Source organism: Ranitomeya imitator, chromosome 5 (genome assembly GCF_032444005.1).
Source record: "Ranitomeya imitator isolate aRanImi1 chromosome 5, aRanImi1.pri, whole genome shotgun sequence".
NCBI classification, from domain to species: domain Eukaryota; kingdom Metazoa; phylum Chordata; class Amphibia; order Anura; family Dendrobatidae; genus Ranitomeya; species Ranitomeya imitator.
The window spans coordinates 62,916,861-62,944,403 of NC_091286.1; the positions used below are offsets into that span (position 1 = coordinate 62,916,861).

Consider the following 27,543-nt stretch of genomic DNA (forward strand, 5'->3'; position numbering starts at 1 on the left):
GTATGGCATCCGTACTGCGAGATTTTCTCGCAGGCTTGCAAAACCGACATACGGACATACAATGGATCCATGTGCTCAAAAAATCATAAAAACATATATACTGTCTATATATAAAATATTCTGAAAAGTTCCCAGGCTCGAGTTCATATGAGGACATACAGCAGAGGGCGCCTCACCGCAACTCAAGGTAACTACAGGTCATTCACCTACATTCCATTCATTCGCTGGGGTTTTACAGACAGAAGCACAGCTGCATTAGCAGAGCTCCTGCTTGTAAAAAAAAGTTAACCCCTTCAGATGGATTTACATCGTGAGACGTTACAAAACGACGGAAGGTATGGGATATTGTTGTTTTTTTATTTTAACTTTGTTACAGGATGAGGGTCTTCAGGTGGATTACCAGAATAATAAAATATTCCAACAACCTGTCTATTTATTTAATTAAAAGACTTTGTAATAATGTGTGTGTTTTTAACCATTTCATACTATTGGATTAATAATGGATAGGTGTCATAATTGACGCCTCTCCATTATTAATCTGGCTTAATGTCACCTTACAATAGCAAGGTGACATTAACCCTTCATTACCCCATATCCCACCGCTACACGGGAATGGGAAGAGAGTGGCCAAGTGCCAGAATAGGCGCATCTTCCAGATGTGCCTTTTTCTGGGGTGTCTGGGGGCAGGTGTTTTTAGCCAGGGGGGAAGGGCAATAACCATGGACCCTCTCCAGGCTATTAATATCTGCCCTCAGTCATTGGCTTTACCATTCTGGCGGAGAAAATTGCGCGGGAGCCCACGCCAATTTTTTCCCGCGATTTAACCCTTTAATTCAATAGCTACAGAGCCCACATTTTGCACATACACACTACTAACATTAGTAGTGTGGAATATGCAAAAAACAAGGGATATGAGATGGTTTCCTGTATGTAAACCATGTCTCATATCATGTCGGGTTTAGGAAGGAGATAGCAAAAGCCGGCAATTGAATTACCGGCTTTTAAGCTATCTAGCGCTGTATGAAATATTAATATATATACATATATGTGTCTCACTGACATATATATATATATATCCCTACATTATGTGTAGACATTTATTTTAGCTATTCTATTGTAACCTGTCAGTGTGATTTTACTGTACACCGCACTGAATTGCCGGCTTTTCTATAGAACACCGCATTTCTCGCAATTCACACTGCTGGTCCGTGTGTAATCCGTATTTTTCTGGCCCCCATAAACTTTCATTGGCGTATTTTTTGCGCAATACGGTGACAAACGCAGCATGCTGCGATTTTCTACGGCCGTAGAGGACCATATAATACGGATCAGTAAAATACGTCTCATAGGAGCTGGGGCATAGAGAAGCATTGTACCGTATGCAATCCGTATTTTCAGCACCTCTCTTACGTATGTAAAACACGGTAGTGTGACGCCGGCCTTATAAGTGTCGACCACAGGGTGGCGCTCACAGCATTCTGGCATCAACAATCATAGAGGTCTTCAGGAGACCTCTGGTTGTTATGCAAATACACCGATGACCCCAATCACATGACAGGGGTCAGCGGTGCGCGCATTATGGTCAATTGGCCGGAAGCGCTTGTTAAATGCTGCTGTTAGAGTTTGACAGCGGCATTTAACTAGTTAATAGGCACGGGCGGATCGCGATTCCTCTCACACCTATTGCGGGCACATGTCAGCTGTTCCGCTCACCGCGGAGCCCACCTCAAAGCGGGGGTACTGACTTCGGATGTATTATTCCGTCCAACGTCAGTAAAGGGTTAAAAAAAAGTTAGCGGTTTCTTTCTTATTTAAGCAGTGAAAAAAAAAAATGACCAGAAATTGTCAGTAAAAAGATGTCACAAAAGCCATGTGAAAACCCTTTTAAAAAAAACACCAGTAGAAAAACGTTCAGGAAACTATCTTTAAAAATCGACTCACAAGACACTTCAGGAGAAAACACTCCAAAGTTTCCTGAAGTGTCTTCTTAAAAAACTTGGCGGGATTGCCAGAGTTTAAGGCCGTTTTCACACGTCCTGATATTTCCGGTACCGGAAAAACAGTACCAGAGATATCAGTGTCCGTGTGTGTACTACGTGCGGCACACGTGTGGCAACTGTGTTCCACCTGTGTGCCGCATCAGTACCACACGGACCGCCATGAGGAAAGTAGCACTACTGTAAGCGCTGTTCCCCGGCGGCTGGTGCTGAACCTGGCTGTCATCCATTCTCCTCTGCTCTGCCGGCAAGAAGCGCGAGCAGGAGAGAATGAATGAATGAGAAGTAGTCGGCACAAGCTCAGTAACTAGCGGTGACATCACTGAGTCTGTGCTCGCTGCCGGCATGAACTCCTGTGACCTCAGGACCGTGGGAGAATGCAAGTGATGAGGTCATGGTAGTTCAAGCTCTGTCAAAGTGACCTCATCATTCTCCCACGGTCCTCAGGTCACAGGAGTTCATGCCGGCAGCGAGCACAGACTCAGTGACGTCACCGCTACTTACTGAGCTTGTGCCCGCTACTTCTCATTCTTTCATTCTCCCCTGCTTACGATTCTCGCTGGCACAACAGGGGAGAATGGATGAGAGCCGGCTTCAGCACCAGCCGCTGGGGAACAGCGGCTTACAGTAGCGCTACTTCCCCGGTGGCCGTCCGTGCACATGGGGAGGACAGTGTGCACTATTCTCCGTGTGCACATGTGAATGGGTTTACGTGTGTCAGTGTCTCCGGTACGTCAGAAAACTGTCACCACACATACCGGAGACACTGACATGTGAAACCGGCCTAAGAGACATCCTGTGTACATACCATTAGGGCTCGTGCACACAACCGTTTAAATGGGACAAATGCTATACTTGGTTTAGAAGGATATAACTCATACCCACGTTATTCTATGAGGCTGTGCACATGTTCGATTTTTTTCCTCAGACTGATTGGTCGGAAGTAAAAAATCGCATGATGCACGATTTGTCTTCAAAAACCGGATGGCACTCACTCATTCAAGTCCATGGGTCCATGAAAAAAATGAAGATTTTCAGAGACTGACAGAATGCAGAAGGTGGAGAAACATTTGCTTTCTCTCCACCTCTGAGAAAATTAGATTCCACTCTGTTCAAACTCTGATCACAGTCTGATTAGCATAATCGGACGGCTTTCTCAGATGGAGAGAAAACGGTTGTGTGGCCTTAGGCCATGTTCACATGTGTTTTTGCTGCATTTTTTTTGCAAGCATGACCTGCTCTCTTGGCAGTAAAAAATCCTCATTTGAACCATGAACATTACTCCCTTAAAGGAAATCTGTCACCTCATTTTTCGCCTATAAGCTGCGGCCACCGCCATTAGGGGCTTATCTACAGCATTCTGTAAGGCCGGCGTCACACTCAGCGTATGAAAATACGGTCCGTTATTTACGGCCGTAATACGCAGAAAAGTCCCCAAAATAGTGATCCGTATGTCATCCGTAGGCAGGGTGTGTCAGCGTATTTTGTGCATGGCAACCTCCGTATGTAATCCGTATGGCATCCGCTGTGAGATTTTCTTGCAGGCTTGCAATATGGACATACAATGGATCCATGGGCTCAAATAATCGTAAAAACATATATACTGTATATATATATATATATATATATGTCAGTGAGACACATATATATATATATATTAATATATCATACAGCGCTAGATAATAGAAAAGTCGGTAATTCAATTGCCGGCTTTTCCTATCTCCTTCTGAAACTCTGAAACCCGACATGATATGAGGCATGGTTTACATACAGTAAACCATCTCATATCCCTTCTTTTATTACATATTTCTCTTTAGTAATGGAAGAAGTGTCTGTATGTTAAATTTGGTGGCTCTAGCTATTAAAATAAAGGGTTAAATCGCGGAAAAAATTGGCGTGGGCTCCCGCGCAATTTTCTCCGCCAGAGTGGGAAAGCCAGTGACTGAGGGCAGATATTAATAGCCTGGAGAGGGTCCACGGTTATTGCCCCCCCCCCCCCCGGCTAAAAACATCTGCCCCCAGCCACCCCACAAATGGAACATCTGGAAGATGCGCCTATTCTGGCACTTAGCATCTCTCTTTCCACTCCCATGTAGCAGTGGGATATGGGGTAATGAAGGGTTAATGTCACCTTGCTATCGTAAGGTGACATTAAGCCAGATTAATAATGGAGAGGCGTCAATTATGACACCTATCCATTATTAATCCAATAGTATGAAATTGTTAAAAAAAACACACACACATTATTGCAAAGTATTTTAATGAAATAAATACACAGGTTGTTGTAATATTTTATTATTCTGGTAATCCACTTGAAGACCCTTGTCACCTGAAACAAATGTAAACAAAACAAACAACAATATTCCATACCTTCCTACGATCAGTCTCGTCCCATGCTGTAAATCCATCTGAAAGGGTTAACTAATTTTACAAGCCGGAGCCTGCTAATGCAGCTGCCCCTGCCTGTAAAAACCCAGCGAATGAATGGAATGTAGGTGAATGACCTGTAGTTACCTTGAGTTGCGGTGATGCGCCCTCTGCTGGATGTCCTCATATGAACTCGAGCCTGGGAAAATATTCTGAAAAGTTGAATGAGAAACAATAGGTCTCCCCTTTTCCTTTCAAAAGTCTAAGTTGATGGAATCTGAATAGGTTAACCTGTGATTATTGCTAGACATTCCTTACCAGAATCTAAAAAAAGAGAACAATGATGAAATATCCCAAATATCCTGTATTTCATTGGATGACTAAAAGGGAACCAAGTGTCTGAACCAAGAACACTAAAAGAGTATCTAAGCTTTTCTTTTTTCCTGTTTTTGCTAAGATATGAATCTTTCTAATGTACTGCATTACTGTCACACGTTTACCGCAACAGAGAGGAGCCAGAAGACCGAAGCGCCTGATTTCTCCTACTCCTGCACTGGTGAGAAGCACTTCACCTTTGTATTAAACGGTGTAAATTTCTTTTGGCAGTGCAGGCGTTAATCTGCTCTGTTCAGAGCTCCTGGAGCATTAACGCTCTCAGCTGTGCACTGTTAGCCACTCCCATCTCCTATATAATCTGGGCCTTGGCTAGCAGAGCTAGCTTATGCTGCATGGCTGGAGGTTGCTGTTGGTTATTTTTGGAGAAGGCATTTGGTGGATGTATCTGTGACTGTTGCTAGGTTTTTAGTGTGTGATAATTCTCCTACTTTGGATTAACCGCAACCTCCACTCCTCGATGCATGCCTTTATTATTTGTGTGAATATGTTTGGTATTTTTCATTACCCCTGTTCGTATTACCCTGTTATTCTGGTTGGTGTATTAAGGTACACTACTACTCCAATCTTCACAGGGTGGAGGAAGGGTACAGACTGAGGCGGATTCAAGAGCCAAGGCAACGTACGTGGCCCTGGCGCCTTCACCATCAGAAGTAACACAGGGAACAGGGCGAGCGAGAGCGCCCCCTAGAGTTAGGAACAGGGAATGAGCCCCAGACAACAGAGTCATGACAATTACTTTATTTTTCTTCTTTTTCTTTCAAAATCCAAGCTGAAAGGGCGGTATGAACTGCCTTGTTCTTGCACTTATAGTAATTGTTTTGAACTGCGGGTCTCTCGCATATTTCTACTCTTGTGTCTTTGCACCTCCTCATGCTCAGGCACAATTTAGATACACTCTCCCTTCCTGGACATGCTTGGCCAGCAGCAGAAAAACTCACACTCGAGAAACCCATAGTTCATAACCACTCTAAGTGCATAAAAATGGCAGTTCATACAGTATGGAGGTTAAGAGAAATAGTAGAAAGAAAAATTACTGAAGTACATTACAAAGATTCATAACTTTGAAAAGAATTATCAGTAATGAAATAATACAAAAGTTTAGTTATTCTTTAAAGTTGGCAGAAAGAAAGAAAATGAGAAATAGAAGAAATGGAAAGAGAAGGAGAAAGAGGAAAAGGGGAAGAAGAGGGGCTCATAGGTTGGGACAGTTAATTTCATGGACAAGTGGAAATCTCTCCAAGGTTCAAGTACATGAAGTACTTGGCCACCGAAAGCCTTCCAGTTTAAGAAAACAGTCTCTGAATCTCTGAGGAGTCGAGAAGGAACACCCGGGACTGCCAGGCTCTCAAAACATTTTGTCTTGAGAATTCTAATTCAGTAGATCCTCCATGTGGAGCAAGTAGGACATTAATTGTTGCCACGCGTAAAGAATGGAAAGTAGTGCTTCAATTGCATGGTATGAGTGTTCTATGGTCATAATAATTTGCAGGAAGCTTTTTTGTGGGGTAAAGGTACCAGGGACAAGAAGGCAATTTGAGGAGTGTTGCTGACTCTGCCCTTCAATAAGTTGGTATGTAGAAAAAATGTTTTCCCAGAAGGGTGTAATCTTGTAACATGCCCATCAGATATGATGCACTATACCCCTGCCTTTTACAAAGTATCATCAGATCTCAAAAAAAGAAGAGAACATTATGTAGAGTTGCTTTGATAATCGCTAACACCATGTCAACATTTTTTTCTCCTGAGGGTAGAGCTTGTCTGTAAAGATAAATGTTTTTTGCCTATGAGGGGGAGAAATTTCAACCCCAATTTCCTGTTCCTAAGATTCTCGAAACCTTGGCTCTCCCTTACCAGGTTACAAGAAGGCTATAAGGAAAGTGTGTGTGTATTCGAAGGGGATCTCACAACAAAAAGAAAATCTTCAAAAAGTGTGAGAAAAGATTGGAAAAGTACTCCGCAAAGCAGTGAGGAATTGTAGCCAAGAGAAAGCTAGTCAAGAGATCTTACAAGGTGCATAAACAAATCTGGACAATACATGTTGAAAGTGGGACTTATGCATCTAATAAAGGTTAGAAAATAGAGCAGTGACTATTGAACATTTTTTAAAGCAATTTATTCCATATTTTCAAAGCAGTTTTTGCAAGTAGTGTGTGTATATTTTAAAATTATCTCCAGATTATACTGAAGGAGTACACTTCTGAGGTCGTAGAAGAACTTCTGACAAGGTCACCCACTGTTTTGCTTTGCCAAGTAAAAGTCAATCAACAAGGTGATGCAGGGTGGCACGTGATGGTAAAGCTTCAGGTTTGGGAAACTTTGTCCTGCTGCTCTCAAGCAAGAAAGTATATGCAGCCCTATCCTTGGTCTAGACCTTCCCCAAATAAACTTAGTGATGACAGTGGGTAACTTACTAATGAAAATAATGGACGAATTGACGGCAACCACTAGAACTATGTACTAAAACCCAGATAAAATGTCCATCATGAAAGCGTTTATCCTCTAAACCAAAACATTTTCTTTCTATTGCAGGAAATGTGATTTTTAAATACAGTAGGATTTGAAATTTAGTTGTATACTTTACTGTGTTGGGTAGGAATTTCACTCCGAAATACTTGATATCAGGTAATTGCCATTTGAAAGGAAAATTCGCTGTTATGTTTGACTGATGGAAACGAGACATTGAGGGCCTCTATTTTCATAAAATTCACTCTTGAAAGGAACATGAAGCTGAGAAATACAGAGTAAGGCTGCCGTCACACTATCAGTATTTGGTCGGTATTTTACCTCAGTATTTGTAAGCCAAAACCAGGAGTGGAACAATTAGAGGAAAAGTATAATAGAAACATATGCACCACTTCTGCATTTATCACCCACTCCTGGTTTTGGCTTACAAATACTGATGTAAAATACTGACCAAATACTGCAAGTGTGACGGCAGCCTAAGGCTAGGTTCCCATTGCGTTAATGGGACAGCGCTAACGGACAGCGTTGCACGGCGAAATTAACGCCGTGCAACGCGTCCGTTAGCGCGCCCATTAACAGCAATGGGGACACGCATCACTAGCGCGTGCCATTTTCGGCAAGCGCTAGCGATGTGCCGGTGTTTTGAGGCGCGCCCGAGGTCCGTTCCCCGCTCTCGCAGATCGGAGATCTGCGAGAGCGGGGACGTTTAACGCGACCCCTTTTAAAACATTGCGTTAGCGCAATACGCTAGCGCTAGGCGCTAAACGGATTGCTCTAACGCAATCTGAACCTAGCCTAAGGCTGGAGTCACACCTAACATATAAAAATATGGTCTGTTTTTTTACGGCCGAGATATGCAGAAATGTTCATGAACAGTGATCCATATGTCATCCGTACTCAATGCGAGGGAGCGATTTTTTTTTCTCCAAAAAGTATCCGTGTGTCATCCATGTGGCGAGATTTTCTCGCCGGCTTGCAAAATAGACATATAATGGATCTGTGGGCTCAAAATTCGTGAAAATTTATACAAAGTGTATATATATATATATATATATATATATATATATATACGACACACATATATATATATATATATATATATATATACAAAGTGTATATATATATATATATATATATATATATTTCATACAGCGCTAGATAGCAGAAAAGCCGGTAATTCAATTGTCAGCTTTTGCTAAATCCTTACCGAACCCAACAGGATATGAGACATGGTTTACATACAGTAAACCATTACATATCCGTTATATTTTTATATATCCCTCACTAATAATGTTAGTAGTGTGTGTGCAAAATTTGGGAGCTCTAGATGTTAAATTAAAGGGTTAATTCACGGAAAAAACTGGAGTGGGCTCCCGCGCAATTTTCTCCACCAGAGAGGGAAAGCCAGTGACTGAGGGCAGATATTAATAGCCTAGAAAGGGACCATGGTTATTGGCCCCCCTGGCTAAAAAAATCTGCCCACAGCCACCGCAGAAAAGGCCCATCTGTAAAATGCGACTATTCTGGCACTTAGCCTCTCTCTTCCCACTGCCCTGTGGCTTTGGCATATGGGGTAATAAGGGGTTAATGTTATCTTGCTATTCTAAGGTGACATTAAGCCTGGTTAATAATGGAGAGGTGTCAATAAGACACCTCTCCATTATTAATCCAATAGTAGGAAAGGGTTAAAAATACACACACATTAAGAATAAAGTATTTTATTGAAAGAAAGAAACACACAGGTTTTTAATATGTTTATTGTACGCTCAATCCAACCGAAGACCCTCATTCTCCTGTAAAAAAATCCAAAATAAAAAAGCAACAATATCCCATACTTGTCCGCTGTACAGTCAAGTCCCACACTGTAAATCCAGCTCAAGGGGTTAAGGCTAAGTGCACACGTTGCAGAATTGCCGCGGAAATTTCTGCGGCAATTCTGCGCCTCCTGCCGCAGTTATATCGCATGCGGAATTGGCATGCATATTCCCGCAGAAAACTAGCGTTTTGCAAGCATAATTAGCATAATTTACTATTGATGCTGCCTATGCAGCATCGTGATAATCGTGATATTCTCACCTTCCTGTGGCCCCCGCAGCCTTCCTGATCCTCGCGATGCTCCCGGCAGCTAAAAATAATATTAAAAAAATAAAAAATGGTTATACTCACCTACCGCAAACAGCCGATCTCCTCAGTGGCTAAGGTTCCTATAGATGGTGTGTGTGCAGGACCTTCGATGACGTCGCGGTCACGTGACCGCGACGTCATCGCGCTCATGTGATCGCGACGTCATCGCAGGTCCTTCACACACCATCTACAGGAACGGAAGCGGCCGCGTGCAGCGCTGAGGGGCAGGAAGACTCCGGGGGCCATCAGAGGGTGAGTATATCACGATTTTTTTAATTTTAATTGTTTTTTTTTAACAATTATATGGTGCCCAGTCCGTGGAGGAGAGTCTCCTCTCCTCCCTGGGTACCAACCGCACATGATCTGCTTACTTCCCGCATGGTGGGCATAGCCCCATGTGGGAAGTAAGCAGATCAATGCATTCCTAGGTGTGTGGAATCCCCGCGATTCCGCAAATTTAATGAATATGCTGCGTTTTTTTTCTGGAATGCGAATCCGCTCAGGAAAAAAATGCAGCATGTGCACAAAAAATGCGGATTGCATTCTATTAAATAGGATGCTTAATGTGAGCGTTTTTTTTGCGGTTTTATAGCGTTTTTATAGCGAAAAACCGCGGAAAAACCGCGAAAAATCTGCTATGTGTGCACACAGCCTAAATGCATTTACAACCAGGAGCGCTGCTAATGCTGCGGCTCCCGGCTGTAAAAGATAAGGGCATGAATGAAATGCAGGGGGTGGAGCTTGTGACTAGCGGTGCCATCACCGAAGCTCCGCCCTCTGGCAGCATGAACTCATATGAACTGTAGCGTGGGAAAGTTTCAGAATATTTTCCCACGCTACAGTTCATATGAGTTCATGCCGCAAGGGGGCGAAGCTTCGGTGACAGCACCGCTAGTCACCAAAGCTCCGCCCTTACATTTCATTAATTCCCCAGTCTTTTACAGCCGGGAGCAGCAGCATTAGCAGTGCTCCTGGTTGTAAAAGTATTTAACCCCTTGAGATGGATTTACAGCGTGGGACTTGACTGTATGTGATATGGGATACTGTTGCTTTTTTATTTTGGATTTTTTTACAGGAGAACGAGGGTCTTTGGTTGGATTGAGCGTACAATAAACATATTAAATACCTGTGTGTTTCTTTCTTTCAATAAAATATTTTATTCTTAATGTGTGTGTGTGTATTTTTAACCCTTTCCTACTATTGGATTAATAATGGATAGGTGTCTTGTTGATACCGCTCCATTATTAGCCAAGCATAATAGCTTAATGCCACCTTACAGTAGCAAGGTGACATTAACCCCTTATTACCCCATATGCCAATGCCCAGGGGCGGACACAGACAGCTTGGGGCCCATGTGCAGGAAATGTGTCTGGGCCACCTTCCTTTTAAGGCGACAAAGCTATATATATATATATATATATATATATATATATATATATACATATATATATATATGTATATATATATATATATATATATATATATATATATACACACACTAAGGGACTGTGCTATACATAAGTGAGTACACTTTATACTAAGGGACTGTGTTAGACATGATAATCGACAATAACGTCTTCCTCCACCTTTCCCTGTTCCTAAATCCATTATAAATCCCCCTTTCTCCCATCCCAATCCCCCACACCCCTCATTGTCCTCCTCCCCCCGCATCCCATTATTGCCCTCTCCCCCACCCCCATGGTTGCCCTCTTCACCACCTCCATTATTGCTTTCTCGCCACCACCCCATTATTGCCCATTCCACCACCTCCATCATTGTCTCCTCTCCATCACCCCAGCATTGTACTTTCCACTGCCACCATCATTGCCTTCTCCCCTACCACCCCATCATTACCCATTCCACCACCTCCATCATTTCCTCCTCCACCTCCATCCCCATTATTGTCCATTCACCACCTTTATCATTTCCTCCTCCCCGCACCCCTATCATTGTCCTCTCCATCAATCCAATCGTTGCCTTCCGCCCCATCATTGCCCTCTCCGTCAACCCAATCAATGCTTTCTTCCCCATCATTGCCCTGTCAACCCAATCATTGCCTTCTGCCCCATCATTCCCACCATTGCCCTCTCCTCCACCTACACACACAGCACCATTCATCTCTCTGCATACACTCACACACCTCACCTCTGTAAACGGTATTCTGAAGCGCACCATCGCTGGCAGCTTCCTGCCTCACACAGCCGCAGCGCTGAATGATGATGTCATTCAGCCGCTGCTGTGTGAGTCATAACAGCTCCAGATCCAGGCTGGCGGGCATGCTGGGACGTCTGCTCTCTTGGGTATATGGCACCAGCTTGTGCTCAGTCCCCCCATTTATACAGCAGAAGACTCATCCTCGTTGCTTCATATCCATACACCCCCCACCTCGGGGATGGACGCCCACTCCTCACCTGCACCGGACTGTGCGGCTGGCCCCTGGGGGCCCCGGTTGTGCTTGTGGTTGCCATGGTGTCAGGAGCAGCGGCTCAAACAGGCCTCTGAATTTCCCGGGATCTTGTAGCCCTGCCCCCCACAATGCATGGAGGATTGTGGGAGGATCGTTCAGTCAGCACTCGCACTGCAACAAGAAAAGGCGGGAAGTGAGAGCAAGACGGATCCATTCCCTGCAGCTCTGCTCCCATTTTCTGTTGTGGGCAGCAGAGCTGCAGGGATTACACCCTGCCCACCGCACATGAGGGCAATCTGGCCAGGGGCCCCCCAGAGCCTTGGGGCCGGATAAACTGGCCAGATTGCCCTAATCAACAGCCGTCTTGCAGGGGCCCCCCGGAGCCTCTGGGCCCCGATGCAGCCCCACCGGTTGAACCGGCAGTATGTTGGTCCATGCCAATGCCACAGGGCAGTGGGAAGAGAGAGGCTAAGTGCCAGAATAGGCGCATCTTACAGATGCGCCTTTTCTGGGGTCCTGGGGGGAGATGTTTTTAGCCCAGGGGGCCAATCACCATGGTCCCTCTCTAGGCTATTAATATCTGCCCTCAGTCACTGGCTTTCCGTCTCTGGAGGAGAAAATTGCGAGGGAGCCCACTCCAGTTTTTTCTGTGATTTAACCCTTTAATTTAACACCTAGAGCTCCCAAATTTTACACATACACACTTCTAACATTATTAGTGAGGGATATGTAAAAATCTAACGGATATGCAATGGTTTGCTGTATGTAAACCATGTCTCATATCCTGTCGGGTTCGGTATGATTTAACAAAAGCCGATAATTGAATTACCAGCTTTTCTGCTATCTAACTCTGTATGAAATATAAATATATGTATATATATACATATGTGTCTCACTGACATATATATATATATATATATATATAGTGTATATATACCTATTCTATGTGTATACAAATTGCCTTTTCAGAGAAAAAGAGGACTTAAACTCTATAGCGCCACCTGTTGGAAGTAGCGATTCTACCGGTCACAATCAACCCTTTAACGAGTCTGGCAATATGACTTAGGATAAAAGCCAAATCAGTATTTCAATTCGCAGACACAGTGTTTTGGGCTTTTGGCCCTCCTTACCTTGACAAGTCAGAGCCAGAGCGGACATATGTGCTAACGGGGCCAGTGAACTTGTCCCTAAACGCAATGTGACAGCACCCTTACAGTCAGAAAAATCTGTACACGTTTTTCAGCTTCAAAAAAACATGGACACCTTTAATTTTTTTTACAGAATGGGCAAAAAGTGCCCTGTTTTTATGGACTGTCCTGGAATTTCTGGACTGTTGGCAACTAGTGTTGAGCAAGTGTGCTCACTACTTGACTGAACATTGGAGTACTCAGGTACTCTAGCATTGCGGGTGCTCGAATGACATGCTCTAGTCCCTGCCCCGCATGTTTTGCGGCTGTTAGGCAATAAACATGCGGGATTGCTTGTGTATGGCAGGCAATCCATGCATGTTTTTTGGTTGTCTAACAGCCGTGAAACATGTGTGGCAAGGACTCAAGCATGGCACTTGAGTATCTGTGATTTTCGATGCATACCCGGGCAGTCCAATGCTCACTCGAGTGGCAAGCATGCCCGCTCAATACTATTGGGAACCCAGAACAATTATAAGCTGCAGAAATAGGCATGCTTAGATTGGCTATGTATGTGTGTTTGTTTTAATTGCCAGATAAGCTTTTTTCCGGGGTAAACAAAGGATTGGGTCTACTGACATCCATCACAACTGATCCTTACCTGCACCGATGGTAGACATAGAAGGATGGGAAGTTGGGAGATCTGCATACAGCTTAGTCAGTCAATTCTAACATTTTTTTTGAGTTAAGTTAGGCTATGTGCACACGTCAGGATTTCTTGCAGAAATTTCCTGAACAAAACCGGGGTCTAAGGGGTAATGTTTCTCCTTATGGAGAGTGACATACCAGCTTTGGCTTGTTAAGGTAAGGAGGCTTATTCGCCATGCAATGCTCCTCTGGGAAATTAAATATGCAAATTGCCTCTTCTGAGAAAAAGAGGACTTAAACTCTATAGCGCCACCTGTTGGAAGTAGGGATCACAATCAACCCTTTAACGAGTCGTGCAATATGACTTTGGCTTTTATCCTAAGTCATATTGCACGACTCGTTAAAGGGTTGATTGTAACATGTAGGATCGCTACTTCCAACAGGTGGCGCTATAGAGTTTAAGTCCTCTTTTTCTCAGAAGAGGCAATTTGCATACTGAACAAAACCGGACATTTTCTGCAAAAAATCCGCATGCGTATTTTTCACGTTTTTTTCGCGTATTTCTCGCTTTTTTTTGCAGATTTTTTGCGGATTTTTCCTGAGGTTCTGGGACGCAATAATATAGTGGGAAAGCCACAAAAAATCTGCATAATTAATGAACATGCTGCATTTTTTTCGCGGAAAAAACGCAACATATGTACAAAAATTGCGGAATGCATTATAAATGATGGGATGCATATGTATGCATATTATAAGCGTTTTTATCGCGAAAAATCCGGAACGTGTGCACACAAGGGTTATATAGCGACGTGTCACATGACACTAAAATTGTAGTGATTTCCTGTGATGTTGCATGGAGACTCGCGCCCTCCTGAAACTGCGTTGCAAATATTTCCAAATATGCTGGAATTTCTGTCACTGAATACAAGTCTGCGACTGGCATTTTATTTGTACACAAGTTACACAGATGTATTTGGTCGCATGACTTGTTTGAAAATTGTTTTTGGTGACGCATGTTGATGTGTTCTCCCAGCCTTAGACCAACATTTATGTATTACTAATTGCATAGTCAGAAATGTAGAATGTTTGTTTATTCAGCAGGTATAAAAAGAAATTAAAAAATTCCAAATGCACAAGATCCATTGCACAAGTGCCATAATTTTTTATTTTTCCATTGACATACCATATTTTTCGGACTATAAGACACACCGGACCATAAGACTCACCTAGGTTTAAGAGGAGGAAATTATGAGAAAACAACCTGAAGGAAAAATGTGGTCAATTCTGTACTTAAGATCACTGATCCTGGTAAATATGGTCCCCTCATCCTAATCCTGGTATGCATGGCCCCGTTCTTATTCTGGTATGATTGGCCCCTTCCCAGTCCTGAGATGCATGGTCCCATTCTGATATGATTGATAGGGCCATGTGTACTAGGAACTGGATGGGGCCAAACAGAAAAGATAAAAAAAAACCAAACCATTACACTCACCTTCCTCTGGTATCTCACAAAGTGTCCTGCTCCGGTGCCAGCAGCTAATTATTGCTTATAAGCAGCGTATGGCAGGGACGTCATGCCCTGCTCACAAGCAGAGCACAGCTGACGGAATACGGTACTCACTGGGACCGTTCATCGGAGATCGTGATGAGTATTCATTCCTCTTCAGTAGCGCACAGTGTCAGCCACCCACTTCCTGCTGCTGCCGGCGGTCACATGTGCCGATACTGAAGAGAAATGAATATTCAGAATATTCATTTCTCTTAAGTATCGACAGACATGACCGCCGGCAGCAGCAGGAAGCGGGTGGCTGACACTGCGCGCTACTGAAGAGGAATGAATACTCATCACGATCTCCGATGAACGGTCCCAGTGAGTACCGTATTCCGGCAGCTGTGCTCTGCTTGTGAGCAGGGCATGACGTCCCTGCCATACGCTGCTTATAAGCATTAATTAGCTGCTGGCACCGGAGCAGGACACTGCGACAGCGAGGGAGCAGAGGAAGGTAAGTGTAATGCTTTTTTTAAATCTTTTCTGATGGGGCCATGCATACCAGGACTGGGACAGGGCCAATCTATCATAAAAGGATGCCACGAAGAAATGACTATTCATTTCCCTCAACGCCCATGGGCGTGGAATGCAGTGCATATTCATTTCTCTTTAGCAGCGGGCACAGGAGTTAGCCGGAGCTGCCGGCCCCTGCCTCTGTGACCCGCTGCTCCTCCGATACCGCTCCCCCACCTCAGCCAATATATCCGGCCTATAAGACACCCCCCATCATTTTTCTCCACATTTGGGAGGAAAAAAGTGCGTCTTATACAGTTATATGAAAAAGTTTGGGCACCCCTATTAATCTTAAGCTTAATGTTTTATAAAAATTGTTTTTTTTTGCAACAGCTATTTCAGTTTCATATATCTAATAACTGTTGGACACAGTAATGTTTCTGCCTTGAAATGAGGTTTATTGTACTAACAGAAAATGTGCAATCTGCATTCAAACAAAATTTGACAGGTGCATAAGTATGGGCACCCCACCAGAAAAGTGACATTAATATGTAGTAGATCCTCCTTTTGCAAAAATAACAGCCTCTAGTCGCTTCCTGCAGCTTTTAATGAGTTCCTGGATCCTGGATGAAGGTATTTTTGACCATTCCTCTTTACAAAACAATTCCAGTTCAGTTAAGTTTGATGGTCGCCGAGCATGGACAGCCCTCTTCAAATGATCCCAGAGATGTTCAATGATATTCAGGTCTGGGGACTGGGATGGCCATTCCAGAACAGTGCAATTGTTCCTCTGCATGAATTCCTGAGTAGATTTGGAGCGGTGTTTTAGATCATTGTCTTGCTGAAAGATCCATCCCCTGCGTAACTTCAACTTTGTCACTGATTCATGAACATTATTGTCAAGAATCTGCTGATACTGAGAGGAATCCATGCGTCCCTCAACTTTAACAAGATTCCCGGTGCCGGCATTGGCCACACAGCCCCAAAGCATGATGGAACCTCCACCAAATTTTACTGTGGGTAGCAAGTGTTTTTCTTGGAATGCTGTGTTTTTTGGTCGCCATGCATAACGCCTTTTTGTATGACCAAACAACTCAATCTTGGTTTCATCACTCCACAGGACCTTCTTTCAAAAAGAAATTGGCTTCTCCAAATGTATTTTGCATACCTCAGCGGACTGTTTGTGGCGTGCTTGCAGAAATGGCTTCTTTCGCATCACCTTCCCATACAGCTTCTCCTTGTGCAAAGTGCGTTGTATAGTTGACCGATGCACAGTGACACCATCTGCAGCAAGTTGATGCTGCAGCTCTCTGGAGGTGGTCTGAGGATTGTCCTTGACTGATCTCACCATTCTTCTTCTCTGCCTTTCTGATGTTTTTCTTGGCCTGCCACTTTTGGCCTTAACAAGAACTGTACCTGTGTTCTTCCATATCCTTACTATGTTCTTCACAGTGGAAATTGACAGGTTAACCCCTTTACCCCCCAAGGGTGGTTTGCACGTTATGGACCGGGCCAATTTTTACAATTCTGACCACTGTCCCTTTATGAGGTTATAACTCTGGAACGCTTCAACGGATCCCGGTGATTCTGACATTGTTTTCTCGTGACATATTGTACTTCATGATAGTGGTAAAATTTCTTTGATATTACTTGCGATTATTTGTGAAAAAAACAGAAATATGGTGAAAATTTTGAAAATTTTGCAATTTTCCAACTTTGAATTTTTATGCAATTAAATCATAGAGATATGTCACACAAAATACTTAATAAGTAACATTTCCCACATGTCTACTTTATATCAGCACAATTTTGGAACCAAAATTTTTTTTTGTTAGGGAGTTATAAGGGTTAAAAGTTGACCAGCAATTTCTCATTTTTACAACACCATTTTATTTTAGGGGCCACATCTCATTTGAAGTCATTTTGAGGGGTCTATATGATAGAAAATACCCAAGTGAGAACACCATTCTAAAAACTGCACCCCTCAAGGTTCTCAAAACCACATTCAAGAAGTTTATTAACCCTTCAGGTGTTTCACAGGAATTTTTGGAGTGTTTAAATAAAAATTAACATTTTACTTTTTTTCACAAAAAATTTACTTCAGCTCCAATTTGTTTTATTTTGCCAAGAGTTACAGGAGAAAATGGACCCCAAACCTTGTTGTACAATTTGTCCTGAGTACGCTGATACCACATAAGTGGAGGTAAACCACTGTTTGGGCGCATGACAGAGCTTGGAAGCGAAGGAGCGCCATTTGACTTTTTAATGCAAAATTGACTGGAATTGAGATGGGACGCCATGTTGCGTTTGGAGAGCCACTGATGTGCCTAAACATTGAAACCCCCCACAAGTGACACCATTTTGGAAAGTAGACCCCCTAAGGAACTTATCTAGAGCTGTGGTGAGCACTTTGACCCACCAAGTGCTTCACAGAAGTTTATAATGCAGAACCGTAAAAATAAAAAATATTTTTTGTAAAAAAAATGATCTTTTCGCCCCCAATTTTTTATTTTCCCAATGGTAAGAGAAGAATTTGGAACCAAAAAGTTGTTGCACAATTTGTCCTGAGTACTCTGATACCCCATATGTGGGGGTAAACCACTGTTTGGGCGCATGGGAGACCTCGGAAGGGAAGGAGTGCCGTTTGACCTTTCAATGCAAAATTGACAGGAATTGAGATGGGACGCCATGTTGCGTTTGAAGAGCCACTGATGTGCATAAACATTGAAACCCCCCACAAGTGACACCATTTTGGAAAGTAGACCCCCTAAGGAACATATCTAGAGGTATGGTGAGCACTTTGACCCACCAAGTGCTTCACAGAAGTTTATAATGCAGAACCGTAAAAATAAAAAATCATTTTTGTGAAAAAAAATGATCTTTTCGCCCCCAATTTTTTATTTTCCCAATGGTAAGAGAAGAAATTGGAACCAAAAAGTTGTTGTACAATTTGTCCTCAGTACGCTGATACCCCATATGTGGGGGTAAACCACTGTTTGGGCCCATGGGAGAGCTCGGAAGGGAAGGAGCGCCGTTTGACTTTTCAATGCAAAATTCACAGGAATTGAGATGAGACGCCATGTTGCGTTTGGAGAGCCACTGATGTACCTAAACATTGAAACCCCCCACAAGTGACACCATTTTGGAAAGTAGACCCCCTAAGGAACTTATCTAGATGTGTTGTGAGCACTTTGACCCACCAAGAGCTTCACAGAAGTTTATAATGCAGAGCCGTAAAAATAAAACAAATTTTTTTTCCCACAAATATTATTTTTTAGCCCCCAGTTTTGTATTTTCCCGAGGGGAACAGGAGAAATTGGACCCCAAAATTTGTTGTGCAATTTGTCCTGAGTGCGCTGATACCCCATATGTGGGGGGGAACCACCGTTTGGGCGCATGGGAAGGCTCGGAAGGGAAGGAGCGCCATTTGAAATACAGACTTAGATGGAATGGTCTGTAGGCGTCACATTGCGTTTGCAGGGCCCCTAATGTACCTAAACAATAGAAACCCCCCACAAGTGACCCCATATTGGAAACTAGACCCCCCAAGGAACTTATCTAGATGTGTTGTGAGAACTTTGAGCCCCCAAGTGTTTCACTACAGTTTCTAACGCAGAGCCATGAAAATAAAAAGAAAAATTCCCCCAAAATTATTTTTTAGCCCCCAGTTTTGTATTTTCTCGAGGGTAAAAGGAGAAATTGGACCCCAAAATTTGTTGTCCAATTTGTCCTGAGTGCGCTGATGCCCCATATGTGGAGGGGAACCACCGTTTTGGCGCATGGGAGGGCTCGGAAGGGAAGGAGCGCCATTTGGAATGCAGACTTAGATGGAATGGTCTGCAGGCGTCACATTGCGTTTGCAGAGCCCCTGATGTACCTAAACAGTAGAAACCCCCAACAAGTGACCCCATATTGGAAACTAGACCCCCCCATGAACTTATCTAGATGTGTTGTGAGAACTTTGAGCCCACACGTATTTCACTACAGTTTATAACGCAGAGCCGTGAAAATTAAAAAAATCTTTTTTTCCCACAAAACTTATCTTTTAGCCCCCAGTTTTGTATTTTCCCAAGGGTAACAGGAGAACTTGGACCCTAAAAGTTGTTGTCCTATTTGTCCTGAGTACGCTGATACCCCATATATTGGGGTAAACTCCTGTTTGGGCACACGGGAGAGCTCGGAAGGGAAGGAGCACTGTTTTACTTTTTCAACGCAGAATTGGCTGGAATTGAGATCGGACGCCATGTTGCGTTTGGAGAGCCCCTGATGTGTCTAAACAGTGGAAACCCCCCAATTATAACTGAAACCCTAATCCAAACACACCCCTAACTCTAATTCCAACGGTAACCCTAACCACACCTCTAACCCTGACACACCCCTAACCCTAATCCCAACCCTATTCCCAACCGCAAATGTAATCCAAACCCTAACCCTAACTGTAGCCTTAGCCCTAACTGTAGCCTTAACCTTAACCCTAGCCCTAACCCTAGCCCTAACCCTAGCCCTAACCCTAGCCCTAACCCTAACCCTAGCCCTAGCCCTAACCCTAACCCTAGCCCTAACCCTAGCCCTAACCCTAACCCTAGCCCTAACCCTAACCCTAGCCCTAACCCTAACCCTAGCCCTAACCTCAGCCCTAACCCTAGCCCTAACCCTAACCCTAGCCCTAATGGGAAAATGGAAATAAATACATTTTTTAAATTTTTTTTACTTTTCCCCAACTAAGGGGGTAATGAAGGGGGGTTTGATTTACTTTTATAGCAGGTTTTTTAGCGGATTTTTATGATTGGCAGCCGTCACTCATTGAAAGACGCTTTCTATTGCAAAAAATATTTTTTGCGTTACCACATTTTGAGAGCTATAATTTTTCCATATTTGAGTCCACAGAGTCATGTGAGGTCTTGTTTTTTGCGGGACGAGTTGACGTTTTTATTGGTAACACTTTCGGGCACGTGACATTTTTTGATCGCCTTTTATTCCGATTTTTGTGAGGCAGAATTACCAAAAACCAGCTATTCATGAATTTCTTTTGGGGGAGGCGTTTATACCGTTCCGCGTTTGGTAAAATTGATAAAGCCGTTTTATTCTTCGGGTCAGTACGATTACAGCGACACCTCATTTATATCATTTTTTTATGTTTTGGCGCTTTTATACGATAAAAACTATTTTATAGAAAAAATAATTATTTTTGCATCGCTTTATTCTGAGGACTATAACTTTTTTATTTTTTTGCTGATGTTGCTGTATGGCGGCTCATTTTATGCGGGACAAGATGACGCTTTCAGCGGTACCCTGGTTATTTATATCTGTCTTTTTGATCGCGTGTTATTCCACTTTTTGTTTGGCGGTATGATAATAAAGCGTTGTTTTTTGCCTCGTTTTTTTTCTTACGGTGTTTACTGAAGGGGTTAACTAGTGGGCCAGTTTTATAGGTCGGGTCATTACAGACGCGGCGATACTAAATATGTGTACTTTTATTGTTTTGTTTTTTTTATTTAGATAAAGAAATGTATTTATGGGAATAATATTTTTTTTTTTTGTTTCATTATTTAGGATTTTTTTTTTTTTTTTTTACACACTTGTAAAAAATTTTTTTTTTACTTTTTTACTTTGTCCCAGGGGGGGACAATACAGATCGGTGATCTGCCAGTTTGCACAGCACTCTGACAGATCACCGATCTGTCTGAGAGCAGTGCAGCGTTACCAAGTGCCTGCTCTGAGCAGGCACTTGGTAAGCCACCTCCCTCCCTGCAGGACCCAGATCGGCGGCCATATTGGATCCGGGACTTGATGCAGGGAGGGAGGTGGGAGACCCCCGGAGCAACGCGATCACATCGCGTTGCTGCGGGGGGCTCAGGGAAGCCCGCAGGGAGCCCCCTCCCTGCGCGATGCTTCCCTGCACCGCCGGCACATCGCGATCATGTTTGATCGCGGTGTGCCGGGGGTTAATGTGTCGGGGGCGGTCCGTGACCGCTCCTGGCACATAGTGCCGGATGTCAGCTGCGATATGCAGCTGACACCCGGACGCGATCGGCCGCGCTCCCCCCGTGAGCGCGGCCGATCGGCTATGACGTACTATTCCGTCCTTGGGAAGTAAAGCCCACCCCACATGGACGGAATAGTACGTCTAATGGCAGAAAGGGGTTAAATCTCTGAGACAGCTTTTTGTATCCTTCCCCTGAACAACTATGTTGAATAATCTTTGTTTTCAGATCATTAGACAGTTGTTTTGAGGAGCCCATGATGTCACTCTTCAGAGGAGATTCAAACAGGAGAACAACTTGCAAGTGGCCACTTTAAGTAGCTTTTCTCATGATTGCATACATCTGGCTATGAAGTTCAAAGCTCAATGAGGTTAGAAAACCAAAAAAAGTGCATTAGTAAGTCAGTAAAAAGTAGGTAGGAGTATTTAAAACAAGAAAATGATAAGGGTGCCCATACTTATGCACCTGTCAAATTTTGTTTGAATGCAGATTGCACATTTTCTGTTAGTACAATAAACCTCATTTCAAGGCAGAAACATTACTGTGTCCAACAGTTATTAGATATATGAAACTGAAATAGCTGTTGCAAAAAAAACAATTTTTATAAAACATTAAGCTTAAGATTAATAGGGGTGCCCAAACTTTTTCATATCACTGTAGTCCGAAAAATACAGTAAATGTATACGTTTTTTTTTCTAGGACGAGTTGTAGTTTTAAATGTCACCATTCACCTTACCATGTAATGTGAAGGAAAAGATTCTTTGACCTGCCGAATAATTAGAAAATAACAATTCCGTCCCTTGTTGCTCTGGTTTAATTTTTACACACTCGCTGTGCAGTAAACATAACTTTGTTAACTTTATTTGGCAGGTCAGTATAAAATTAAAGCAAAATCAAATGTATAGCTCTTGTTATATTTTAGGTTATGTGCACACGTTGCGGATTTTTCTGCGGATCTGCAGCGGATCTGCAGCTGCGGGTCCGCAGCAGCTTTCCATGCGTTTGCAGTACAATGTAAACCTATGGAAACCGCAATCCGCAGTTCCCATGCTGCGAAAAAAAAACAGCGGAAACGCGGCGGGTTACATTCCGCAGCACGTCAATTCTTTGTGCGGATTCCGCTGCGGTTTACACCTGCTCCACAATAGGAATCCGCAGGTGTAAAACCGCAGTAGAAACCGCACAAGATCCGCATAAAAACCGCGGTAAATCCGCAGGTAAAATGCAGTGTCTTTTACCTGCAGATTTCTAAAATCCGCTGCGGAAAAATCTGCAGAGGTCAATTCTGCGTGTGCACATAGCCTTACAAATTAAAAAAACCCCATCAGGCTGCAGTTACACTATCAGTATTTGGTCAGTATTTTATATCAGTATTTGTAAGCCAAAACCAGGAGTGGAACAATCAGAGGAAAAGTATAATAGAAACACATCACCACTTCTGTATTTATCACCCACTCCTGGTTTTGGCTTACAAATAGTGATATAAAATACTGACCAAATACTGCTAGTGTGACGGCAGCCTTAAACAGTAAAAATTTAGAATGCATTGTAATTTTTTGAGACCCATTTTTTATAATCTTTCCATAGAGCGAGGGCTTGTTTTTCCTGGATGAGCTGTAGTTTTTATTGGTACCATTTTAAGTACCGTATATACTCGAGTATAAGCCGAGAATTTCAGCCCAAATTTTTGGGCTGAAAGTGCCCCTCTCGGCTTATACTCGAGTCAAGGTGGGTGGCAGGGTCAGCGGGTGAGGGGGTGAGGGCGCTGAGGCATACTTACCTAGTCCTGGCGATCCTGGCGCTCCCCCTGCCGTCCCACGGTCTTCTGTGCTGCAGCGTCTTCCCCTCTTCAGTGGTCACGTGTGACCGCTCATTAAAAAAATGAATAGGCGGCTCCACCTCCCATAGGGGTGGAGCCGCGTATTCATTTCTCTAATCAGCGGTGCCGGTGACCGCTGATAGAGAAAGAGGCTGCGGCACCGAAGACAGCTGTGACAGGCAGAGGGAGCGTCAGGATCGCTGGGACCAGGTAAGTATGTAATATTCACCTGTCCGCGTTCCAGCCGCCGGGCGTCGCTCCATCTTCCCGTCGCCTCCATCTTCCCGTCGCCTCCATCTTCCCGGCGCCTCCATCTTCCCGGCGTCTGCGCTCTGACTGTTCAGGTCAGAGGGCGCGATGACGCATATAGTGTGCGCGGCGCCCTCTGCCTGATCAGTCAGAGCAGAGACGCCGGGAAGATGGAGGCACCGGGACCGGACGCTGGGAGCTGCAAGCAAGAAAGGTGAGTATGTGTTTTTTTTTTTATTGCAGCAGCAGCAGTGGCACAGATTTATGTGGAGCATCTATGGGGAAATATGAACGGTGCAGAGCACTGTATGGGGCACAGCTATGGGGCACAATGAACGGTGCAGAGCACTGTATATGGCACAGCTATGGGGCACAATGAACGGTGCAGAGCACTGTATATGGGGCACAGCTTTGGGGCACAATGAACGGTGCAGAGCACTGTATATGGGGCACAGCTATGGGGCACAATGAACGGTGCAGAGCACTGTATATGGGGCACAGCTATGGGGCACAATGAACGGTGCAGAGCACTGTATATGGGGCACAGCTATGGGGCACAATGAACGGTGCAGAGCACTATATGGGGCACAGATATGGGGCACAATGAACGGTGCAGAGCACTGTATGGGGCACAGCTATGGGGCAAAATGAACGGTGCAGAGCATTGTATATGGGGCACAGATATGGGGCAATAATGAACGGTGCCGAGCACAGTATAGGGCACAGATATGGGACAAAATGAACGGTGCCGAGCACAGTATGGGGCACAGCTATAGGACAAAATGAACAGTGCAGAGCATTGTATATGGGGCACAGATATGGGGCAATAATGAACGGTGCCGAGCACAGTATGGGGCACAGCTATGGGACAAAATGAACGGTGCCGAGCACAGTATGGGGCACAACTATGGGACAATAATGAACGGTGCAGAGCATTGTATATGGGGCACAGCTATGGGACAAAATGAACGGTGCAGAGCACTATACGGGGCACAGCTATGGGGAAATATGAACGGTGCAGAGCACTATATGGCACAGCTATGGGGAAATAATGATCTATTTTTATTTTTGAAATTCACCGGTAAATGCTGCATTTCCACCCTAGGCTTATACTCGAGTCAATAAGTTTTCCCAGTTTTTTGTGGCAAAATTAGGGGGGTCGGCTTATACTCGGGTCGGCTTATACTCGAGTATATACGGTATATATGACGTCTTGATCACTTTTTATTCTTTTTTTTTTTTTTACAATGTTCACAGTGAAAGATAAATGTTATATTTTTAAAATTCAGACTTTTACAAACTCATTGATTCCTAATTTTTTTTAATAATTTAAAAATAAATAAATCTCCTCTTTTCCCCAATGATCTGGAGGACCTTTCATTGGATTTTTTTCCATTTAAATTCCCATTTGGTGCTGCTCCACTGATTCTGGAACAGTTTTTTTTCCTTTTCTTCTGTGCCCCTCATTTCAAAACGTACTACCCCCGATAATAATGATGAAAATTTTCCCTTCAACCAGCTAGCCATATATCACAGGACTTCCCTCTGGATGTTTGAATTTTCTCCTCTCCTACATGGCAGATCCCATAGAGAAGTTCTTTGGCTTACACCTAGATGGTTGAATGGAAAATTTTTATCCTTATTATAGGGAGGAAGAAAGGGAAAATTACATTTCAATGGAGGGGCATCGAAAGAAAAAAAAAAAAGGAAAACTGTTCCACAATCCGTGGAGCACCAATGGGAGGAAGTACTCATTTTAAATGAAAATAAATAAAAACCCAGTAAAAGGTCTAATATACAAATAGTAAAAAGCGATTTATTTTGAAATTATTTTTATTTTCAACACTTTTTATTAGTCCCACAAGGGGGGTTGATCCTGGTGATTCTGTATTGCAGTATATTGTACAATTCCAAGCAATCATCAATGATGGGCCGTTGTGGCAGAACATAAAAGCATGAAGATGGCAGACATAGGGTCCATTGGCAGGCCCCCAGGTGCAATGACAAAACAACATCACCATACGATTTCAGAGGAGTTGATGAGGTGACAAAAGGTCTTGGTTGCAAGTGGCTGTGGCATCTAATGGGTTAATATGCATCGAAGGTTCTGGTCGCTGGTTGGGTAGACATGCGCCCATTGTGTTACACAGCCGACACTTGCCCTGACATGTTGGGAATCAGCTCACATGTTGGGAAGGAGTTAAGAAGTGTGCATTTTTTAAGAATGCCAGTGATGCAAAACACGTAAAATCATGATCACATGTGGGCCAATATGTGAAACAGAACGAGGGGCAGTGATTTTTGCGTTTATGAAGTTTGTCCACTCACCGAAGGGAACAAGGAAATATTTGATGTTGTAACTGAAGGAAATAAACCGAGGCAGAGAACAAACAGTGTAAGCACAAAACAAGTGTTCAAAAACATATATATTTGTATAGATGAGGAAGAAAAGTGAACTATAGGTAAGAAGTGAAAAAGCTCTTTATTCATAAAACAATAAAAACAATTATTCAGCACAACTCAGTATCCACTAGACAAAGTCAAAGGTGCAGCACACAGATAAAAAACAGAGTAAACAGCAACTGTATGATTTTTTTCTAATAATTGGATTTAACTGGCGCTCTGCTGATTTGTCTAATGTTTAATCTGTTTTTATTGTGAATTTTTCAGAGCGACAAGAAATAATGTCAAAATAAATATACAGAACAAAAAATTGTATATAATAATAGATAAAACATGAACTGTTTTTTTACAGTCATAAACAACAGGAAGGTGACATGAGGTAAAAAAAAACAGGCTTATAGAATAAAAACATAACAAAACAAACATAATAACAACATGAAACAGGCTCTGTTCACACTTGGATAGGGAGCCTATATTGGGGATTAACCCAATTTTATGTCTCAACTCTTAATTTTGCTGTAAAGATACCAGAGGCTAAACTATTACTACTGGGACGGTAAAGGAACTCTGACAAAGCTAATTAAAGCCAAAAGTCCACGATGCTTAAAAACTTTTCAGAAAAAGTTGCTGATTGTACTCACCGAAACATTGCTAAAAGATTAATTGAGTCTCCATTGAGGCACCAATCAGGGCCGAAACTAGCCAAAAGAAGGGCCAGCAATTCGGAATTGGTTAAAAAGCCTTCTATTTTTAGGATATGCCTTGTACCTTGGTTTTGTTAGGTTACTGGATAAATGTCATACCTTATTACATTGACTATAGTCTTGTACCTTCAAATTCAACCTGGGCAGATTCAGCCAGTGGAATAAGAACTCTGACGTAATCTGGTCTTTGTCTTGAACGTTGGATTCTGACCAGAAACTTATCTGTAATACGGAACAGGATACGTGTGATATGCTCAGCTCTTCTTGTCAAGTATGATAGAAACATGGATTCTCGGATTCTTTTATATCATACAGGACGCCCGTCCTCCTCTTATGTGGCAGACACTGATTGGATCTTATCTACAGTTCCAGAACAATCTTTATGACTAATAGCCAAAGGTATCTCCTGTTACACCACAGTGTCACACAGCCTCGCCCTGCTCTTCAAACGGTGTAAAAATTCACCTACAGGGAAATAAACATTAGAAACAACTGTTTATGGCATGGTTACAGATAAAAATAATTAGTCATCCATGACAATCATGCAAATACTTTATGTATGTACTGTTTGCCGTCTGATAATAGAGCATGCAAAAGGATCCATGGTACTAAATAAGTCCACTATGGAAAAACAGCGAAATTTAAAGGGAACCTGTCACCCCGAATTTCGCGGGTGAGCTAAGCCCACCGGCATCAGGGGCTTATCTACAGCATTCTGTAATGCTGTAGATAAGCTCCCAATGTTACCTGAAAGAGGAGAAAAAGACGTTACATTATACTCACCCAGGGGCGGTCCCGCTGCTGGACAGGTCGGATGGGCGTCTCCGGTCCGCTCCGGCACAGGCGTACTTTG

General features: G+C 43.2%; 1 protein-coding gene across 1 annotated transcript in view; it reads right to left on the reverse strand.

The window, feature by feature from the left end:
- The window catches only part of FBXO48 (F-box protein 48), a 50,569-nt gene extending 23,314 nt beyond the window's left edge, over nt 1–27,255 (reverse strand). Inside the window, exon 1 of the mRNA XM_069768739.1 lies at nt 26,790–27,255. The gene's annotated coding sequence lies outside the window, so the exon portion shown is untranslated. The remainder of the gene's footprint in view (nt 1–26,789) is intronic.
- Nucleotides 27,256–27,543: the final 288 nt, after the last annotated feature.